The sequence below is a fragment of the Humulus lupulus genome, chromosome 9 (genome assembly GCF_963169125.1).
Source record: "Humulus lupulus chromosome 9, drHumLupu1.1, whole genome shotgun sequence".
Taxonomy (NCBI): domain Eukaryota; kingdom Viridiplantae; phylum Streptophyta; class Magnoliopsida; order Rosales; family Cannabaceae; genus Humulus; species Humulus lupulus.
This window is the reverse complement of record NC_084801.1, coordinates 102157408-102181530: the sequence shown is the minus strand read 5'-3', so window position 1 is coordinate 102181530 and position 24123 is coordinate 102157408.

The window sequence follows — 24123 nt, the reverse complement described above, 5'->3', positions numbered from 1 at the left end:
TTTAAATACCAAAAATCCCAAAAATAAATTAATTCAAAATTAAGTATATTTTTGTTAAATCAAATAATTAATTAATTCTTAATGAATTAATTACACATAATTAAACAATAATTATGTTTGATACATAGAAAAATATTTTACTTATCACATAAGTCCCTTTTGCACATTTTTTGTATTTGCCTTTGACAGTGATTGTTTGAGCCATTTCGGGGACTATGGACCTATAACATTAAGCTCCAATAAATTGAAACTAAATAATTAAACTCTTTAATTATAATAGTTATTTATTAATTCTGATATTACTCCACTATAAATTCAGAATTGCACTGTTTATGTTATAGATATACTTTTACATAAATCTTTTTCTTAAGTCGTCCATTGATATAACCATCTTACAATAGTTCAACCCTCTAATTAATTAGTTCATAAATTAGAATGGAAGAATTACCATTTAACCTTTCTAATTTACTTCTTATTCCTTAAGTACCATTAATTCACTAGTGAATAATTAATCTATAATCTAATTATAGATTTGAGCTCAAAATCATTCAGTTCCAGAATTAACCGTTAAGAGAACTAATATACGATCCGTTAGGAAAGATTAGATTATGTATTGTTGATACATGTTCCCAGCAATCCATGATATTAAATCTCCAAAACAAAAGTCATTAGCCTCATTCTTTGAAGAGACCTTAACGAATGAATCAAAAGATTTAATAAACATGAATAGGAGTTCATGAACACTCAGGATTTAGGTTGATCTATTGATCATTAGTTATGATATGAATTACAAGTCTTTATTGTTAAATGGATTTTGGATAAAGACTCTAATTCATATCGGTCCATGTCATATATAATCATATTATATAAAGCACCTTTACCGAGATGTCTTTCCACATCAATAATCTGAATCTAGATTATTTGTATCATTATGATACTCAGTAAACTGTACTTACAACTCCAATTAAAGAATTCCATAACTTTAATTTGTTGTTGTTGACTATTTTTATTCATTCATGTGATCTTAATTCTCTCGTACTAATACAAGATCACATCCTCAATAATGAATATGGAATTTTTCTGATATTTACAAAATTATTCAAACAATAATTTAACAATCTAAATATAACAATAATAATAAACCATTGTATTTATTTATTCACAGAAAAAACAAATGTCTTTACATGCTTTTAGGACACACTCCTAACAGTCCCAACAGATAGCCTTGGCTGTGGCAGACGAGCAAGTCGCATATGTACACTCTACCCCTGAAGCTATCCAACTCATGGCTGGTCCAGCTTTTCCTTTCCTTTACCTACACCATTGGCACCCGTGAGCCAATGCTCAACAAGAAAACATAAACGTGCTTATAAGCATTACATTATCAGATCATGGAATCATAATTACCATGCCAGCATTAATAACCCTACTCATGCATGCAATTAACTCATATAAGTGACTATAGAGTCGTACTAGGGCTTTAGTGCCCATCTCTCACATAACCAGCCTTTGAGCTGGCCAAGCGGATGTAATGTTTCGCATACTAGACGTCCCTAGGGGGCATTCAAGTGTGTATATCACTTTCGGGTCGGCTTAACACTATCGACCAACACTCAACAAGCTATTACCGCCCTCGACTTCTAAGTTGAGCCTTCAAACTCTTGACTCATAAGCAAAGTCCTTTAACCTTTAACTAATAAGTTAAGTCTCTCAATCTTCGAGTGATAAGTCATGCCTTTAACCTTCGACTGATAAATTGAGCCTTACCCTTCGACTAATAAGTCGATTCTTAACCTTCGGCTGATAAGTTGAGTATTACCCTTCGACTGATAAATCAAGTCTTTCCCTTTGACTAATAAGTCGAGTCTTAACCTTCGACTGATAAGTCGAGTTACTGATAAATATAGTCTTACCGTTTGACTAATAAGTCAAGTGTTAACCTTCGACTGATAAGTCAAGTCTTATCCTTCGATGGATAAGTCGAGTTCTTTAAAACTGACTATACCTTTGACTATTAAGCAAAGCCCCTCATTAGATAATATGGATAAATCCTTAGCTTATAAGCTGAGCATCCCCAATCAGCAGTTATTACATAACATAGCTAAACACATCACATTCAATATGTTTAATAGAACATTCTCAACATAACATTAATTCTGTACTATATTCGGGTCGAACCCTAAACATCGACCGGGTGCAGTTTTCTTACCTCAGGTCTAAGTGTAGTGTATATTACAAATGCCCCTTGAACGCGATCCCGGTTCTATGCTCCTAGCGATAACCTAGTCATAACCATAATATACGATCATGTCATTAACAAGCAAATAAAGGCTTCCAGACTGAGTCCTAGCCTCCGAAACGTCGAATTCTACTAAACTTGATAGTAGGATCGATCCCGAGCCCTTAGGGTTGGGTTCCCACACTCAGAAACCCTCATGGGGCTCAAAACTTCTTAAGTGCTACGACCCCAAGCATGTGAGCCGTGACCAGCCCAAATCAGAGGCCCAAGCCTCTTTCCTCACTGAACAGGTGCTATGGTGCAGCCTAACCAACGAGACCTCGCATTAGAAATCTCTCCTGGCCTCTGGGTTCAAGAGGGCTGCGCCACCCTAAGAACGGGGCCTTAGCCCGACCCTACGAACCTAGAATCCTTTAGTTTTTCTTCATCCAAACACAACTACAAACCACCCCAAATCAATCTAGAACCACTTAAGAACCCATTAAAAATTCAAAATCCAACTCTTGAGCCAAAGGCTCAAGAACACCTCAAGAACAATAACAACTTTAAAAAGTTCAACTAAAATAAAGGTTAGAACTTTACCTCAGCTGTGATTTCCCCCCTAGCAGTAGCTAATCCAATCCCAAGTTTAGGCCTTCAATTCTGAAGCTTTCAGCCCAAAGATATCCTTAATTCTCAAGTAATTCACTCAAAAGTTGAGAGAGAGAGAGAGAGAGAGAGAGAGTTGGTTGGGAAGCTGCTAACAGTGTTTTTTGTGTTTTTATTTTGTTTTCTTGAAGCTTAAGTAACTTAAGCTAATCCCGTGGCTCAGGGTACCAAAAACGTCCCCGAGGGAAAAATGGTCTAAATCCCTGATATTACCTCCTAATCTCACTAACTTTAAATATATCTTCAATTATCTATTCCTGTTACCGATAACTCGGTAACACACTAGTTACCCAAAATACCCCTTAACTCGCCCCGAGTCGGGTACAGAGTCCCTTTGTGACTTTCCCGCTAACTTGCTCCCTAGGATCGTCTCATGCCGAGTAACCCAATTAAACCCACATAATAATGTGGTCTCTCACATATATCACATATATGCACATATATACAATTATGCCCATAACTGCCAAATTACGAAAACTGCCCTTCTAATAAGAAATGGGCCCACATGGATATTTAATACACCTAAACATGCATATTTAGTCATATTATCATGGAACCCACATAATCACATCACATATATCTATAATTCTCATAAATTTCCACTCTGGTCCTCTAATCAAGGTCTTAGGATTTATTAGGTAATTTGGGACGTTACATGGAGATTCTCTACACACGATTAATTATTGTAATCGTTATCTAATAAATGTCAATATCAATGGAATCATCTGTTTAAGGAATTATGAATTTGGGAAGTGTAATATTCGTCATTTTGTTTCATGGGTATTTTGGTAATTTTGGCCTGTGAGGGCAATGTAACGACCCAAAAATCACTAATAAGGCTTAAGGGCCTCGGTTAGCATGTCAGGAGGGCACGATTGGTTTATGTGTGAATTAAATAGTTTAATGCATGATTCTATGATAACCATGCTTGTATGAGTATAGGGATATATGAACTGGATGTCTAAGAGTATTAGTATGCATGTAGGCCCTGTTTAGCTTAAATGGGTATATCTGTAAATTTAGCCCGTTGAGGGCATAAATGTCATTATATGTTATAATTGTGGAGACCACATTATGATGTGGATATTTCTGCAGCATGCGACTTGAGGCGATCCTAGGGAGCCAGCTAGCGGGAAAGTCACAACGGGATCTAATACTTGGCTTCGGGCGAGTCAAGGGGTAATTCAGGTATTAGATGGTTATCTTAGTTATCGTATTATGGAAATAAATAATTGGAGATATATTTGAGGTTAAGAAGCCTAGGTGGGAATACTGGGGAATTTTACCATTTTGCCCTAGGGGACGTTTTTGGTACCCCGAGCCTCGGGATTGACTTAATCCATAAAGGATAGATTAAATATAACTAAGAAAGTAGTAGAACAAGGCCAAACCGACCCTTTTCTCTCTTCTCTCTCTCTCTCTCAAGGGAAACTACAGAAACAAAGGAAACTTGGCTGGAAACTCAGTGAATTGAGTTGAGGTTTTCGAAGATTAACCCAATAGTAGCTAAGGAATCTAACCAGGAATTGAGGTAAGCCTTGAATTTTATTTTTGGTCATTTGATTATGTAGCTTTGGGGATGAATTCTAAGAGTTCTTGGGTTTTGAATTTAAAGGTTCAATTAAGGCAGAAGACTTGGGAGTTAGCTCAGCAATTTCTTGGAGGATTTTCTTCAGTGAAGGTAAGCTTCAATTTATGGTTTAGTGTTTGAATTCTGGGTTTTCCTGGCTGGTTTTGGTGTTCTTAAGCTTGTGGGTTTCAAAGATTAAAATGTTGTTTTGATGAGTTTCTAGACTAGGTTTTTGCTGGGTTGTGTTGCTGAAAACATGATAGAATGTTTGTGATAATTGGATTGTATCATTAGGATGGCTTTGGGTGGATTTGAGTGAGGTTTGAGTGTTAAAAATGGTGGATTTTCTGGGTTCGAAGGGGTCGAGCCACGACTCAGTTCTTGGTGGGCCACGACCCTTAAGGACATTTTTGGTCTTTTGGAGATTTTAGGTGCGAGAACCTAACCTAGGGTGCTCGAGATCGATCCCACTATCGTGTTTGGTGGAATTCGATGTCTTGGAGGTTAGAACTTTAACCGGAAACCTTTATACAATTATTAATGGAATCCTTTATCTTGGTTGTGACTAGGTAAAATCTAGGGCTCGGGAAACGGATCGTGCTCAAGGGGCATCGCTCGTAATCATAACACTTGGAAGTTAAAGGTAAGAGAACTGCACCCGGTTGTGAGTTTTAATGGGACTAAGGGTTCCCTATTCTTGTATGCTTTATGAAAGTTGGTATTATGCCATGAGAATGTTAAACCAACGACCTAAGAGTGTCGGAGTTTACATTGGCGCACGGGGCACGGCTCAGCCACTGGTAGCTGAGGACAGCTTAATATTCACTAAGTTCAGTTTAAGCGGACCGAAGTCAGTGGGGTAAACAGGGGGTACAACCTAAGGGCATCGACCTTGATTATTAACTGTTGAATATGACATGCTGAATGGCTCAGAATTAGCTTGTGGATTCATGGTTATGTGTATGAGTTTTGTGATTAATATGGATTGTTAAGTGTATAAATGTGCTTTAAGAGTTATGTGATTATTTTCAATTGTTGTGCTATGATGTTATGTTTTCTTGCTGGGCCTTGGCTCACGGGTGCTACGTGGTGCAGGTAAAGGCAAGGGTAAGCTTGATCAGCCCTGATTTGAAGAGCTCTAAAAGCAGAATATCCATGACTAGCTGCTCGGCCGCCACATTTGAGGAAGTGACAGGAACAGGAGGACCATAAATGTCTGTTTTGCCCTTAGAGTGGCTAGCGGTTGTTTATACCTTGAAATTTTGTAAACTGACTTTCAAACGTTGTTTCTTTTGGGATCCCTTGTACAAAACATTTAATTATATGAAATGTATATTTTATGACCAAAACCCTTTTAACCCTAGTTCATTAATGGTTTGAGTGACACTTTTTCAACTAAATGACTTGATTATCAAGTCCTGCACCTTTATAAATACACAGTGTAACGGTCTTGGCTACCCAGGGCGTTATACGCAATTTGGTAATTTAATACTCTTGAGGGATTTTTTTGTAATTTTGTTGAATTACGTGTAGTGTGGTTATATGAATATGTTTATGTGATATTATTATATGGGTATGATATTTTATGTTGGAATATAACGAGGGTGCTTCGGATATATGTTTGTTGACGGTGAGAACTCATCAACTAAGTTGAGTTGGAAAAAATTATCAAGTAAGGATAGTCAATAAAAAAGTTGTAGAAATTTAAGTAATAACTCAAGAACAATGACAGAATAACAATGGAGAAATCAATCTTTCATTCACTCTCAAGCATTTGCTACAATAAATTTTCCAACCCCCTCCCATGTGGGAGAGGGGTCTTTCTTATAGTAGGCTCTGATGGCGTGGGAATACATGGTGGTCCAGGAGACCAAGTGGTACACAAGTACTTTGTCAGGAGAGTGGTATCAGGCGCAGTGGTGTCGGCTCTGGTACACCGTTAGGGTCCATGGGAGCACCTCACCTTTTGTACCCAGACCTGACTCCACTACTTGTCTCGTACGGGTGTCAGAGACGTGGTGGTGGTGTAGCCACTCCTTGTACTATTCCCAACCGCCACTACTTGTCGGGTACCTGTGTCAGGCCTGTCCCATGATCCTTGCAGGCATGTACGTACCCCTTTAGAGGTACCTTATTCGTACTCTTTTTGTCTCTTGTGGGCCATCTTGAACACTGGCATCATGCACGCGTGGCCCTTGGGGCAAGGCCACTGGGCGTGCTTAGTCCTTGGGTGAGGCCCTTTGGGGCGAGGCCACTAGTCACGCGTGGCCCTTGGGATGAGGCCCTTTGGGGCGAGGCCACGGGCGTGCTTAGTCCTTGGGCGAGGTCACTTGGCACGCATGGCCCTTGGGACGAGGCCCTTTGGGGCGAGGCCACTGGGCGTGCTTAGTCCTTGGGCGAGGCCACTAGGCACGCGTGGTCCTTGGGACGAGGCCCTTCGGGGTGAGGCCACTAGGCATGCGTGGCCCTTGGGACGAGGCCCTTTGGGGCGAGGCCATGGGCGTGCTTAGTCCTTGGGTGAGGTCAATAGGCACGCGTGGCCCTTGGGACGAGGCCCTTTGGGGTGAGGCCACTGGGCGTGCTTAGTCCTTGGGCGAGGCCACTAGGCACGCGTGGTCCTTGGGACGAGGCCCTTTGGGGTGAGGCCACTAGGCATGCGTGGCCCTTGGGACGAGGCCCTTTGGGGCGAGGCCATGAGCGTGCTTAGTCCTTGGGTGAGGTCAATAGGCACGCGTGGCCCTTGGGACGAGGCCCTTTGGGGCGAGGCCACTGGGCGTGCTTAGTCCTTGGGCGAGGCCACTAGCCACGCGTGGCCCTTGGGACGAGGCCCTTTGGGGCGAGGCCACTGGGCATGCTTAGTCCTTGGGCGAGGCCACTAGGCACGCGTGGCCCTTGGGACGAGGCCCTTTGGCGTGAGGCCACTGGGCGTGCTTAGTCCTTGGGCCAGGCCACCCTATGCTTGCATGTTACTTGGTTGTGGCCCTTGAGGGCGAGGTCACCCCGCGCGCGGATCCTGGTGGCATCGTGCAGTGCGCGAGCGCGGATCCTGGTGGTGTCACGCGGATCCTGGTGGCGTCGCGCGGAGCAGGGGCGTCGCGAGGTGCGCGCGCGAAGTAGGGGCGTCGCGCGATGCGCACGCGCGGAGCAGGGGAGTCGCGAGGTGCGCGCTCGTGGAGTAGGGGCGTCGCGAGGTGCACGCACGCGAAGCAGGGGCGTCGCGTGGTGCGCGCGCGCGGAGCAGGGGCGTCGTACAGTCAGCGCGCACGGGTCCTTGGCTGCACGTGAGGGGCTTTTGGCAGTTGTTTTGGGTCTCCTACAAGTACCAGATTTTTAGCATTCACACTTTCCCCCCAGTCTAGGAGAGTACCTATAGGTGCTCTTGTAGACTATTCTCATCAATTCTTATAAATAGGCCTTCATGCAAGGCTCATTATGTACACCTCACTTCCATAGCTTAGTGGTATCTAGACCCATACTCCCTTCAAGAGGTAAGGGGTTCAATCCCCCATCACCTCACTTTTTCCATAGTTTTTTTTTTTTTTTTTTTAACTATGGGCTAATTTCTTGGGGTATCTTTTTGGAGACTAACACATCCTTTTGGTCTATTTTTGCAGGCCTATACTGTGGCTCTACGGTTTTCCGACTCGTCTAGCAACCTCTCCGCGTCTACTGCTGAGAGGGACTGCCTTACAGCCCGGGTCCAGGAGCTCGAGAAAGAGCTTGAGAAAACCCAATCTGAGCTAAAGAAGGTTCGGGCCGAACTTGCCACCTCGTCGAGGAGGAAACTGAAGGCGGTTGCCAAGGCCAAGGAGCTGAAGGACCAAGTTGCCAGCCTGAAGAGTGAACTCCAGGCAACCAAGGATATCGTGACGGTGTCGCAGGAGGGGGGTACTTATTTAGAGGCCGAAGTTGAGTCTATCAGGGTCGAACTCCAGACTGCAAGGGCCGAAGTCGAGGCTACCAGGATTGAACTCGAGGCTGCTAGGACCAATGTCGCTACGTTGCAGGAGAGAAATGCTTCCTTGGAGGCGGAGAAGACTGTCATTGAGTACAGGTCCATAGACCGTGCCCTTTACAACATATGGAGGCAGGATCCCAATTTTGATTTCTCTTCTTTTGGTGAGCATGCCGTCGCTCGAGCGGCCATGTGGAGCGCCCATGGTAGGAGGCCCTGAAGTAGTGATTTCATAATTTTTGTTAGCTAGCCCACCATGGGTGTGCGCTCTTTTTTTTTTACTCTGTAATATCATTATCACTACTACTTTTCTTTTGTAACTCTTGTACTGTCTTCAAAAATTTCTTTTTCAATGTATATATACATGTGTTTCTATTTGTCTCTTATTCTACTGCATTCGAGGCCCTTTTGAGCCTGTATGATGGGGTTTGGTTGGTTCCCCTCTTTTATTTACCGGGCTGGAGGTCCTTGGGAGCCCATGTGAAAGGGTTCACTGGGACCTCTTTTGGTGCCTCTTGATTACTCTTATAAGGATATTTTGACCCCTTGGGTCCTAGCTATCCTTTTATATATTCTTGCGCGCGCTGATTATTTTTTGCGAGAAGCGTCCCTCTCGTCATTATGCATAGTACTATTTTTGCAAGGGTCTCTTTTAGGACCCTTTTTGGCTAGACGGCTTGGTGGCCGCTCTAGACTTATTAGTGTTGTCACTATATATTTTTCTTTCGTAAGACCTTTTGGCCTCCTTGATGTTCACAAGGGTAGCTAATCCTTGTAAACCCAAGGGATGCCTTGCAAGGTCCTCTCCCTGTTTTTTGTATTTAAGGAATTTGCCTAAGGCCCCGATATAAGGGGTCCTTCTAGGACCTCCCATTAAAGGGTCCTATTTAGGGCCATGGTCCCTTTTGGGTCCTCCTGATGGAGGGCCCTTTTTAGGATCCTCCTGGTGCATAGGATCCTGGTGCAAGGGGTCCTTTTTTGGATTCTCCTGCTTGTTTCTTGCTTTGTCTTCACGGGCCACTTCCTCCTGATGGAGGGCCTTTTTTAGGATCCTCCTGATAGGGGGTCGTTTTTAGGTTCTTCCTAATTGAGGGCCCTTTTTAAGATCCCCTGTTAGAGGGTCCATTTTAGGAGCCTCTTTTTTAGGAGTCTCCTTTTTAGGAGGGCAAGGGGTCCTCTCTAGGATCCTCCGTTAGAGGGTCCTTTTTAGGAGCCCTTTTTAGGTTCTCCTTGCTAGCTGCATGTTTTTGCCTCCTGTCCTGCCCCCCAAGTGTTTGGTGAAATTTATTTCGGCAGGCACTTTGGCTGATGCCCGCATGGCGAAGAAAAGTAACACATGAAGTTGCAAACAATTTCATTCATAGCATGCGGTTTACAACCAATCTTGTAAATAAAAAGGGTTCCATCTAACTAGGAGGTTACCCAGGTAGCCTCTTTAATTCTTACTTAATTAAGCTAAAACAACAAGGAGAAAATTAAACACAGGTTCTTTTTGCACTGAGTGTCGAAGCCTTGCTGGTAGCACTTCTCGAGATGATCCGTAACTCGTGCGTCCAACTTGTGTGGGTCTAATTTGTGTGGGTCGCTCCTTCATACTCAACCATTGCCTTGGTATGGACGGTTTGGTGGCTATGCGGAGGGACATGTTATAGCATTGCCTCGCCTCCTTCTGCTCCCCTTTCACGCATGTTACTCCCCCGGGGGTTGGGAATTTCATAGCCAGGTGATACACAGAAGTTATCGCCTTCAACTCTCTCAGAGAGGGTCTCCTCAATATCGCATTGAAGGCTGAGGTGCAATCCACCACGACAAAATTAGACATTACGGTGGCTTGCCTGGGTTGCTCCCCTATGGTGAGAGCTAATTCGATTGCCCCCAGGGGCTGCATAGAATCTCCCGTAAACCCATACAAAGACGTAGTGCAAGGCTTTAGGTGGCGGAGGCTCAATCCCATCTTTTCCAGCCCAGGTCGATACAATATGTCCATAGAGCTCCCGTTAGCCACCAGGACCCGATGTACCCTCATGTTAGCAAGTTGGGCAGCTAGCACCAGGGGGTCATTATGTGGGAAATGCACCCCCTGGGCATCTTCTTCAGTGAAAGTTATCGAGTCATTCTCACCCTTGAAGCTCTTCGGGGGGCGTTGCTCCAAACATAACACACGAGGAGGTGGACTTCGTCTGGCCTCCTTGGCGTACTTGTCTCGCCCCTTCCTTGAATCGCCTCCAAATCCTAGTCCCCCAAATATAGTCCTGACCTCTCCCTGTATTTTTGGGGCCACCTTTCGTGCCCGCGACGGGGATGCTCCTTCGTCTGGCTTCTGGCTTTCTTTGCGCACGTACCTTCCCAAATGTCCCCGGCGAATGAGCTCCTCGATTTCCACCTTCAAATGGTTGCATTCCGCGGTGGTGTGGCCGACGTCCTTGTGATACTGGCAATACCTGCTGGGGTCTCTTTTGGACTTGTCTTTTTTCATTGGCGGGGGCTTTTTGAAAGGGACTTTGTTTTCATTCGCAATGAAAATATGCTCCCTCGCATGGGTGAGGTCAGTGTAAAAGGTGTAGGGGCCCTGTAGGCACTCCTCAGAGCATTGGTGCTTCCGGGGTCGATCGTCTCTCGTTCCCTCATAAACCCCCTTCTTCCTTGGACCGCTTTGGCTATCCCGGACTGAAGGTTTTGGGGGTGATGGGCCTTTTCCAGCTTTGAGGTTCTTGTGACCGTCCTCCACGCGAATGTACTTTTGTGCCCGCTCGTAGAAATCATCCAAGTCTGTGACCTATATCTTGAGCATGTTATCCCATAACTTGCTCCATGGGCGTACTCCTGCCGTAATGGTCATTTTCAGCTCTCGGCGGGTTAGGCTCCCTACCTTAGCTGCCTCCATGTTGAACCTGTGGAGGTAGCTCTTCAGACTCTCATTTTCTCCCTGCTTCACATTGGCGTGGCTGGTGCCTGGCATCGTGTAGTCTCGCACAGCGTGGTGCTGCTGGAGGAATTCATCTGAAATTTGTTGCCAAGATCGGATGGACCCCGGTCTAAGCCTCTTGAACCATTTGTATACAGGTCCTTTTAATGTGACAGCGAAGCAATGACATCTCGCCCCGCTGCTGATTCCCCTCAGCTTCATCAAGTCGTTAAATGTATCCAGATGATATTTCGGATCTGTGCTTCCTTCGTAGTGGGTCATGTGGGGCTCTTTAAAGTTGGCAGGGAGCTTGATGGCCTGGATCTCTTTGACGAAGGGTGACTCAGGGTCGAACTCCTCCTCAAAAATTGGTCCTCCCTAGGCGACGACGATCTTGCTTCGCAGGATCCTTATTTTTGTGTCCAAGTCCTGCCTTCTCTTGCTTAAGGTGTCCTTTAAAGCGGATGGGTTAGGATCACCCTCTCCTTTGCCCCCCCAAGGCGCCATAGGGGGAGTGGTCCCTTTACCAGCCCTCTTTTTATTGAGCTTCTCCCGTAAATCAGAGGGTGCTCTCCTAGAGGTGACCTCGTCCTCGTTGCGAGGGGCAGCGTTGGTCCTTGGCTATGGCTTCTGGGCCTGCTTCGGTGGTTCAGGATGTTCGCGTTGCTTTGCTCGGGGGGTGTTGCTGGTGGAGTGTCGGGTTCTCCCATCATCTACTGGTACGGTGGTCTCCACCCCCTCCTGGCCTTTCTCCTTCCTCTTAGGCAAGGTCACGCTCGATTTACCCTGCAACAGGCCATTCAGGACCTCTTGCATGTTCTCCAAGGTGGTCTCCAACCTTTGGTTCTTACGGTGGAGCTCACGTATTTCCTCTTCATAGAATCGAGATTTCGAACTCGAGCTCACGTAATGGACCCGGGGATGCTTATCATGCCTACGGGTAGAGGGGCTCGGGTCTTGCCGGCCGGAGTTCGGTACCTGCGGTGGTTTTGGGAGGGGGAACTCATTATCATTTCCCGATGGTGCTCTTGGAGGACTTTCTCCAGGTGGAGCGGCCAGTGACGAGGCCACTCTATCACCTCCGTGAACCTCAGGGTCCTTCGGGAGCTCCACGTCTTTGGGTGGAGGAGGGTCCTTCATGGAGGCCTTCAGCTGGACTTCGCTCAGGTGGACCTCTACCTCCCGTGGCTCCCTGAGTCGCTTTGAATGTCTTGGCATTTCTTCTTGCCGAAAATAATGGTAGAACAGTAGCTTGGAACTAACGTTCCCACAGACGGTGCCAAACTGTTGACGGTGAGAACTCGTCAACTAAGTCGAGTTGGAAAAAGTTATCAAGTGATGATAGTTAATAAAAAAGTTGTAGAAATTTAAGTAATAACTCAAGAACAATGACAGAATAACAATGGAGAAATCAATCTTTCATTCACTCTCAAGCATTTTCTACAGTAAATTTTCCAACTCCCTCCCATGTGGGAGAGGGGTCCTTCTTATAGTAGGCTCTGATGGCCTGGGATACATGGTGGTCCAGGAGACCAAGTGGTACACAAGTACTTTGTCAGGAGAGTGGTATCAGGCGCAGTGGTGTCAGCTCTGGTACACCGTTAGGGTCCATGGGAGCACCTCAGCTTTTGTACCCGGACCTGACTCCACCACTTGTCTCGTATGGGTGTCAAAGACGTGGTGGTGGTGTAGCCACTCCTTGTACTATTCCCAACCGCCACTACTTTTCGGGTACCGGTGTCAGGCCTGTCCCATGATCCTTGCAGGCATGTACGTACCCCTTTAGAGGTACCTCGTTCGTACTCTTTTTGTCTCTTGTAGGCCACCTTGAACACTGGCATCATGCACGCGTGGCCTTTGGGTCATGGCCCTTTAGGGCGAGGCCACTGGGCGTGCTTAGTCCTTGGGTGAGGCCCTTTGGGATGAGGCCACTAGGCACGCGTGGCCCTTGGGACGAGGCCCTTTGGGGAGGCCACGGGCGTGCTTAGTCCTTGGGCGAGGTCACTAGGCACGCGTGGCCCTGGGGACGAGGCCCTTTGGGGCGAGGCCACTGGGTGTGCTTAGTCCTTGGGCGAGGCCACTAGGCACGCGTGGCCCTTGGGACGAGGCCCTTTGGGGTGAGGCCAATAGGCACGCGTGGCCCTTGGGACGAGGCCCTTTGGGGTGAGGCCACTAGGCACGTGTGGCCCTTGGGACGAGGCCCTTTGGGGCGAGGCCACTAGGCGTGCTTAGTCCTTGGGCGAGGCCACTAGGCACGCGTGGCCCTTGGGACGAGGCCCTTTGGGGTGAGGTCACTGGGCGTGCTTAGTCCTTGGGCGAGGCCACCCTATGCTTGCATGTTACTTGGATGTGGCCCTTGAGGGCGAGGTCACCCCGCGCGCGGATCCTGGTGGCGACGCGTGGTGCGCGCGCGCGGAGGAGGGGCGTCGCGATGTGCGCGCGCGCAGAGCAGGGGCGTCGCGAGGTGCGCGCGTGCGGAGCAGGGGCGTCGTGTGGTGCGCGCGCGCGAAGCAGGGATGTCGCGCGGTCAGCGCGCGCGCGGAGCATCGGCGTCGCGCGGTCAACGCGCGCGGGTCCTTGGCTGCAAGTGAGGGGCTTTTGGCACTTGTTTTGGGTCTCCTACAAGTACTAGATTTTTAGCATTCACAATGTTAAAGTGACGAATCACGTTTTCCTTCAAGTGATAGGGGCTTTATTGTCAAGAATTGTTGAAAGAGGGGTCATAATGGAGTAAAGATAACTTATGGGGAATAAGTTAAATATGAATTATGAAAAGTAATAGTTTAGTGGGGAATTACTTAAAGGGTTTAATGAAGTTGTTAGAATGGCTTAGATCAAGGGTCGGAAGGTAATTTGGAGATAATGGGTCATTATAAATAGAAGGAGAAAGATTAGGGTTAGGGTTTGACTCACAATTTGAGTTTTGTAGCTGCTCTAAACATGATCAAAGGAGAGAATTCTCTCTCTGTCTAGACTAGGATTCAAGATCTAAGGAAGAAGAAGGATGAGGATCTCTTCATATACGTATGGATCACTAAGAACTCATGTGGGGACTCATTTCAGATGCTTTTGGAGAAGATTTTCAAGGCTTAGGTTGCTTCACATGATCTTGGTAAGAACTTCTCACACATTTAAAGTCTCTTTGATAGTTCTTGAAGCTTTGTGTTATGTTAATGGTGGATTTGATTAGAAAGCATGATAGGTTGGGATGATTGGTTTTATATGCATGTTGAAGAATAGGTTGTTAATCTACAATGGTTAGAAACATGCTAAGGTTGAATTTATTAAGTTATGATTGGTAGTCTTGAAGACAGGAAACATAACTTGGGGAAGAAGAAGTATTGTTGCAAGAGATTGTTAGAGTTATGGATTTAGGGATGCTCGTTAATTTTTGTATTATATTAATATCTAAGAATTATATGATGATATAGAGGGATTCAAGATGATAAAAATGCAAAAAGAACAGTTCAAATCATATATAAATTGAGAGAGTTATGACTGTTATAAGAAAAGTCGCGATCTGGGTTCTCCATTGGGCACGACTGCGCCCAAAGGGTAGCGCGATCGTGCTACATGCCAAGAGATCATGTTGTCCATATTTTGATGGTTTTGGTTGAGTCTTTGATGGTATAGCTTAAGGGTATTCTGTTTGGAGATTTTAGGACTTTCTTAAGGACACATTAAGGGTGATTGGGTCTTAGAAAGTGTAAGATTGGTTCATGATATTTGGTTAAGTTATGAGTCTCTAAATGGTATATGTTGTATGTTTTGGATATAGGACTTGGAAAGGCACTTGAAGGGAGTTGATTGCGTCGCTGCTAGACCTGAGGTAAAAAGAGTGATCAATGTAACACAGGGTGTGCATTTGAGTGCACAAGTGTTCTATATGTGTGATTTAATGGTTATGGTTGTTCATGTTATGTTATGACTATGTTTTGTCATATATGTTATAAGGGTTATGATTATTGCATGATTATGTGTATTGATGCATGTTCACGTTGTCTTTGTAAGATTTGATTATATCATGCTTTGAGTATGTTATGATGAATATAACATATGTGGAAAGAGCAAGGGAATACATATTCTTTTAACTTGGTATGTGGTAAGAACCAAGGGGCTATCACAAGGGCGGTGGGTCATTGCAAGGGCGGTATGTTTGTGGTTATAATGGCCAGAATGATATTGATAAATGGCTAGAATGACACTGGTAACATGCATTACGATTTTATTATGATGTTACGCTATGATATGCTATAATATGTCATATTAGAACTCATTTATAATATGTTATGACTTAAAATATGATAGTTGAGCTGATATATGTTTTATTGGGCTTTGGGGTTGTGACCTACATAGCTCTTCTTGCTGGGTGTTAGCTCACGAGTACTCCGTGTTGCAGGTGCCATAAGTTAGTTTTTTTTGTGGCAACGAGTGAAGTCCAATCCAGAAGGGAAGTGTATATCATGAGAGCCTTTCAACCTTGTTACGATCAAAGGGATATAAACGCCAAAGTTTTATTTAACATTTTTTTATTCATGTGGTTTTAAAGGTCTTTTATTATGAATGGAGACGGAAAATAGTTTTTTTTTTGTTATTAGCATTTAAAATAAATGTTTTAATTTAATCACGGATATCCGAATGCTACATGTTTTTAATAAGAATGTTTTTCACAAATTTTTATGCACTATTTAATCTATCATTTGGTTTTCAAGCTTGAAAATGATTTGAAATGACTACTACCCTAATGAGGTCTCAGGGTTAGGATTTTGGGGCATTGTAGGAAGTTACCCATTCTTGTGAATTACCAAATATTGTAAGGTTACCGAAAATTATCCATCAACCCCCTATAAATATAGAGGGAATTGATAGTAAAAGGGATCGAATTTTGTATGCAAAAACTCTGCAGAAGTTGTCCTAAACAATTCTTCAAGAGTTCACAAAAAAAATAAAAAATACAAACTCGTGGACTAGGTGGATTTTAACCACTGAACTACATAAAATTTCATGTGTTTAGATTTTACGATTTGCAAAATCCTAGTCATCTTTTTTAGATTTCTTAATCTAATGTTGGTGAAAAACCGCGTCAACAGATTGGCGCTTTCATTGAAACAAAGATGAGGCTTACTGAATTTTTTTAGAAAACTTTCATCCCAATATCATTATGATGGTAACACGTTCAAAGCACGCCAATGAGTTTGAGAGACCTAGAAATCAAGGAAAAATCCATACGGTTGGAGAGGGCACATCTGTACCTCATTGTCCTAGGAAACAACCCCAAAACTAGGACAAAAACCACGGCGATACTGGAAGCTTAGCTTTGCACCCCCACAATCCTAACCTAGGATATCTCACTGCCATAAAGATGGAGAATGCTCAGCTGAGAAGCCACCTCACCTAGGCTAATAGGCGGATTGACAAAATTATGGCACAGTTACCCCCTCCTACAACTGTTGATCATATTAGAAGGAGAGCAAGTGGGTCCCACCGATCTAGATCCCACAAACGTAACTGCCCTGATGTGTGTTGATCTGTTTGAACAGCAAAACTAAGCTTCGTTCAATTTGAATGGACTCCCCAAAACAACTAGCATGTCCACAATTGTATGACTGAACAGAAAGCTCATGTTTACAAATTGCAGCCTAGTCAGGCAAGATGAGCATGAACCACATTGAGGAGAGCGGAAATCCCTATAAATCCTCCAGTACCAACCTGACCAGCTAGTCAGGTATAACAAAAAGGGGAAATTTTACCACCATCTAAAAACATCAGAATGGATAATGGGTGAGATAAATTGGTCTGCCCTGATGGAAGGTGAATTGCCTCACCAATAAGACACCTTCAATTGCCTATACGTCATCCAACAAATCGGAGACCACAAAGGAATGTTCTAGCTTGCGGGAAAAAGCGAAGAAATTTTGTACCCAGAGAACACATGCATGTTTCGTGATCTCAAAACACTAGAGTCCAAGTTTATGCAAACAATCAGGCCTCACAACCTCAGCCGAGAATGGTAATCTTCACAGAAGGAAGTTATTGGATGGAAAGCGATCGTGAGAGAAGGTCAGGGAGTATTTGCAATATGCACTTCCGAAGACAAGAAAGTCACCTTAGAAATCAGTTAAGCTCAACTCAAAGTTTCCATTCTAATCCTTAGTCTGACTTGCGTGATCACTTAGGCACTCAGAGGGAAATGCCAACCCGCAATAACGATTTTAGTTATCTCAGACAATGGGAGATCCTTCCATTGTGCGAGACAGTGGGAACATCCTAAGTAACTAAGCTTAAGATTAGAAGGACCATAACTCGAATAACGCGTAGAACAGGATGGGAGCTAATAATCAGCTCCCAAATAACCTAGAAGTAAAGGATTTTAGTCCATGAGTCCATGATATGTTTCCAATGGGGGGCGGGGGGGGGGGGGGGGAATTTAAAACATAACTATCTATTTCTAGCAACTTAGTAAAACTTTCATCCAATAAATAGATATAACCAATCTAAACAATCAAGTAAGGACAAATGTAAAGGAGTTTAAAGTTGTAGGGATGAAAACTCTCTGTTTTACAAGGTCCGATGAAACTAAAGTCAACGACATCCTTGGTCATCAAAGCTAGCACGAGCTTTGAGTTCTAATACTGGATCAAGTTATGGACTTGAGCAATCCTTTGTACAACTGGGGAATTTTTACCAAGGTCTTTCCCAAACCTCGTACAATAGTTTCTCACAAGGACTATCAACCTCATTTGAATTGTTGAAGTGCCTATCTCACCAATACCGAGTTTTTTACAATACCGGTGCCAACCTCACCTCAATACAATGACAAGTTTTTAAAAGTGTAAGAACAAAGCACAACTCTCTCTTAGATGATGAAATACAATGTAAGAACTTAGAGAGAGATGCACACACTAATGAAGAGAATCACAAATTTTGGATCAATGTGTATGAAGAAGTGTTTTGAAAAGGATGAAGAGTACAAATGCTTAGAACTCTTGTAATATATCAATACTGTGATTTATAATTTATATTAGCTCAAAATTGAGTCTAGAAATGAGTCTATTTTTAAAAAGAACAGAAAAAGAGTCTTTGGGTGCATTTTTAGGCACTTTGACATCAGTCAGGCGAGTAGCCGGTCGACTGGCCAAAAGAGCCATTGGAGCCGTACATTCAAACACAAGCTGCCACACTGCGGGGTCCACAAGGGGTGACATACCGGTCAACCGACATGCATAGGCCGATCGACTGCCCTGTTCAAAAACTGGGCAGTTGGCCTTTTTTAATTACTTTTTGTTCTATGCTGTTAACCAATTTTAGAACCTTGTTTTATATTGTAAAATAATTATATAACTATGAAGTATTTATATAAAAAAAATATTTCTCTTTTAAAGAAAATTATATACATTTTAGAATATCACATTTTTAATAAATCTCTTAAGAATAATTTTCTCTAAAAAGTGACTTTTAGTAAAACTTTTGATGAATAGAATTGAGTCAATTAGTGTTTAAATCATAAGTGATGCATGCAACTATTTTTAACAAGACTAATGAAAATATGTAAACTTTAACAACACTTAGTCTTGAGTTCTTTGAGCCTTTCAAATCTTCTTGGAAACCTTGGTTTTGATTACTTTGAATAGTGTTCTTGTGTACTACAAAGTCAATAATAAATTAGTGACAAATAATAATTAAATATTTGTTTTTTATATCATCAAAATAAGGTCATGAATACTTTGAGTCAACAATCTCCCATTTTATTTATGATATAAAATATTTGATTCTTTATAAGGGAAAAATGAATTAAATTTATTATACTTTGAGCTTAGCTGCCCCTTAAGGTATGCATAAGATAATTTTACCTTATATAAGACATTGCATTTTTACCTTTTGTTGCCTTTCTTGAATTCTGTAGTTCTCTCCCTTAATCGTATACTTAATGAATATTGCAAATGTGATTAATGTCAAATGCCAAATAAATAATCTATAATTTTCTCCCCCTTTGATCTCATAAAAAAAGGTGGCTAAAGATAAACAAAATAGCATAGCACAAATAATTAATCTAGGAGATTTCAAGAAAGAACAAGGAAAACAAAATGGCATAGGATGTCAAAATGGATGAAAATATATGTAATAACGTCCTATACTACTATCCTTTCAAACGATGACTACTAGTTAATTATTAAGAAAAATACCATAGATATGAAAAGGTTCAGTGAGGCCTTAATAAAACATGCAATATGACCCTATTTATTTATAAATAAAAGTAGTCTTGAATTATATGAGCCTTTCAAAACATCTTGGAGACCTTGGTTTTTTTGACTTGGAATAGTGTTTTTATGTACTACGAAGTCAAGAATAAATTAGTTACAAATAATAACCAAATATTTGTTTTGTATATCATCAAAATAAGGTTATGAAGAATGTGAGTCAACAATCTCCCCATTTTTTATGATATCAAATTTTGTTTATTTATAAAGGAAAAGGGAATTAAAATTATTATACTTTGAGCTTAGCTCCCCCTTAAAGTATGCATAATATAATTTTACCTTATATAAGACATTGCCTTTTTACCTTTTGTTACCTTTCTTGAATTCTGTAGTTCTCTTCCTTAATCATATACTTAATGAATATTGGAAATGTGATCAATGTCAAATGCCAAATAAATAATTTATAATTTTCTCCCGCTTTGATCTCTTAAAAAATGGTGGCTAAAGATAAACAAGATGGCATAGCACAAATAATTCATCTAGGAGATATCAGGATAGAACAAGGAAAACAAAGTGGCATAAGATATCAAATATGGATGAAAATACATGTAATAACGTCCTATACTACTATCCTTTCAAATGATGAATACTTGGTAATTTTTAAGAAAAATATCATAGTTGTGAAAAGGTTCAGTGGGGTCTTAATAAAACATGCAATATGGGCCCATTTATTTAAAAATAAAAGTAAAAGTCTTTTATGCAAATTTAAAATAAAAGTTTAAAGTCCCACTGTAAATGTAAGAAAAACATAGATAAACTCCATAAAATGTTCTTCACATTAACTAGATCGGGGAATGTAGTTGAATTCGCTTTAGGAGTCTCTTACGTATTATAAAGAAGAAGATCCCCGCTCGAGGGCTTTAGCGTTTGATTGCGTTCCCGGCTCTCCGCTAAAGCCCTTTATCCCGTGCCTGGGTGAATATGAATGTCTTTCTCCCGGCTTACTACGATTTCCGGGTGGGAAGAAAGTCATTGCTAGCTCTTTGAACGAACGTTTTCCGTTCATCAGAGCCCCACAACATACATACTCAGACCCAAGAACTCCCTTCATCACCATGCGTGCCAATGAGAAACTCTATTGCCTAGTTGAAATGGAGAAAGTAAGGGGGTGAGCTAAAAGCTCAGTAAGGAAGTACAAACGAAAATAACAATTCACATAAGTATAATACAAAACTATTCTCATCCTACATAATCTTAAAATACATATCATAGACATATCATAATCTCATACACTTTATATGAATATTTCATCATAACAAATAAAGCAAACAATTATATGAGGTAACGAGTAAAGCATAAACTTGTAAATCCTCCTCTGTGAGGTATTCAGGAGCTCTGGTTCTAGAATAACTTGGGTGTGTCTACCTTACGAGTTACGTCATATCTTAGTAACTCATTTGTTGTGTCGCGTTCAACATGCCGACAACGTCTACTTTCTCATACAATATACAAGCATACATTCAAGCAGCTAATCTCATAACATTACATCTCATACAGTCAACAACATAAACTCATAAAAAGATTCTAGCTAATTTCACAACGAGACTAGAATAATCAATCAAACACTAGTCTTAATATCAAGTAAAACTAAGCATATCATACAAGCATACCCCATGTGTGCATGGACCATGCACACGTAGCACAAGTTACACTACAACTTTAAATCATACAACAACTTCACATAAAATCATAAAAGAATAATACCAATTCTACTAATGAATTCTCAATGGTTACTAAACAAGAACCATATATTTGATTAATTAGCAAGTAATTGAATAATTTACCGACTTTGGTTAAAATTACAGTATTACATCCTTAAGTCATAATTTCCATTCTAAATTTTATTTCACAAAAATTATTTCATTAAATTAGTTCTTTAGGTATACTTGTACCAAATAATAATAATAATCTCATTAATTATTTAATAAAAAGTGACAACACTTATAATTTCTCATAAAATAATTAATTTGACAAAATTAATTAATTTCATAATAAGTACTCTATGTAATTTGGAAAAAATTAATTAAATAATAAAATAATGTGACTCGGGTCACAAAATTCACATTAGTTTATAATTATCAAACAATTGGTATAATGACTAATTATACTCACATTTTATTAATTCAATTTTCTTGACATCTTCAAAAAATAATTTTCTTAATTATTTCAAAAACCAAAGCATTACCAAGTAAATCAATAAAATTACATCATTTAAAGTCATACAATCTCATAGCCAAAACCTATGTATGTGTCTAATTGAATTTGCATTTTGATTACCCAAGAAATCGTGTTTAAAGAACAACAATATTCCATTATAAATATTTATTACCAAGACATCAAATTCTAACACACACACCCACACACACAAACACACACACACACACACATATATACAACATCCCATATCCATATTTTCTTACATACTTTACTCAAATATACATTTTTATTTTTTTAATTCTTCATGCTTGCCCAAACACACACACACGCCCAAATACACACACGCATGCCTAGGCCATATACATGAATACACATACTTATAGCAATTTATTTATAGAAAACTACTCATACATAAACCACATGTATACCTTTTTCATGTTTTAATGAATTTACCTGATGGAGAACAATCAACAAAACACATGAAGGGACAAACACATTCAAACAATAAACAATACACCAAAATCACAAACAAAGAAATTATAACAACATTAGGGCTAAAAATTTCATTACCTCCTTTGAGAGAGATCAAAGACTAAAAAAAACTACAGCCACTCTCTTGGACACACCTAGGGTTTTCGAAACCCACAAAAAATATATATATATATATTCTTAGCATGAATAATATGAGAAATATCTTAGAGGATTTAAACCACTTAAAGATCAAGAACACAAACCTAGTTTTTGAAATCCCTCTTTCTCTTCTCTTCCTTCTTCGTATTCTTCCTCTCCTCCTTCTTTCTCTTCTTTCTTTTTCTTCTTTCTCGTGCCTTCTCTTTCACTCTCTAGATGGGCGGCTGGGGTTTCAAAGCTGATAGTAAGAGACTTAAGGACCTATTTATAGGTGATATCTAGGTTAAAGAAAAAATAAAAATGGAAATTTGAAGTAGATTTTTCGTAACCCATACTTCTTGTAACTTGAGACCCATTTTTCACATAGTTATGCTAAGATTTTGGAATAATACTATTTCTAAAAAGTTGTAGATACATGAATTAGATTTTTAATGATCAAGATGTCTCAAATTGAACTTAGAAAGCTCCAGTTATGCCAATTTTACTACAACTGGGTCGAACGCTATGAGATTTCTTATCACTACACCAAGCATTGACTTTCCTTTTTTTTTTCGTTTCATTCTCTCCAATTTCCATTGTTCAAATTTCGAAAATACACAAAGAAAGAGAAAAAAAATCTCTCTTGCATAATTACACCAAGATCAAATTTTTATATAAGGTAATTACTCAATTCTTTTTCCTCACTTACCCTAATCTTTATTTTTCTCTAATTTTAATCAAAGAAAAGAACACAAAAATAAATAAGGAAAGCTTTTCTTTCCTTTGCTCTTCTAATAGACTCACCTTACTCTCCTCTCTATCATGCAAATCTATTTTCTGTTCACACTTTGTGAATCACAACCTCTAGAAAGCATCCAAATTCACAATTTTCTAAAATAGAGAAAACTTACACTTCCACCATGTAGTCTAGGAGCATGACATTCACTTGCATGCTCACCATGCATGCCATGGATTTGCACACATGCAATCAAGCTCGTCTTTCACTAATAATCATGCACATACATGCACACAATCAAATCTCATGCATAACAATCTAATAATTTAATTAAATAAATAAAACAAATAAAAATCAATTCACACAACTAACACTTAACACTTAATTAATTAAATTAAAATAACTAAACACATAATAATAAAATAAAATAAATAAATTTGGTGCGCTACAATACATAACATAGATAACATAGTCCTAAAAAAATTGAAAACGTTCCAAACAAAGTTTTAAAATAGTAGTTCAACACAAAAGAGATAAATTTATGGAGGAGGTGATCCAAAGCATTGAAAGTGCTCCCACATAGCTTGATGTTGAGCATTCAAGGAGTTAAAGCTTGCGTTGAGAGTAGCTACATTCTCATCAATGTGGTGAAGACTTTGATCAAAATGAGTGTTCATGGTGGAAAAACAACGATCAATGTGAGCACTCATTGAGTCAAACCGGTTGTCAATATTAGTGGTAACGCAGTTGAAAGCTTCCTCCAGATTGAAGTGAGAAGCGGGAGGAGATTCTTGAATGTTTTCATCTTCATCAAGGTCGTGGTTTTCACTACCTTCTTCCTCTATGGTACGATTAGCGTCTTGAGTAGGAGCCAAGGGAACAATACAATATTTCCACACGCCATTTTCATAAAAGACAACCATGCCATTGAAGGATAGGATATTGTCGGTGTCATTAAGGGTGGCTCTATAGACATCAGTTTCATTTTCAAGAAGGACACCAAAATGTTTGAAAATTTTAGTGAGAAGCATGCCAGGGTAAGTTGA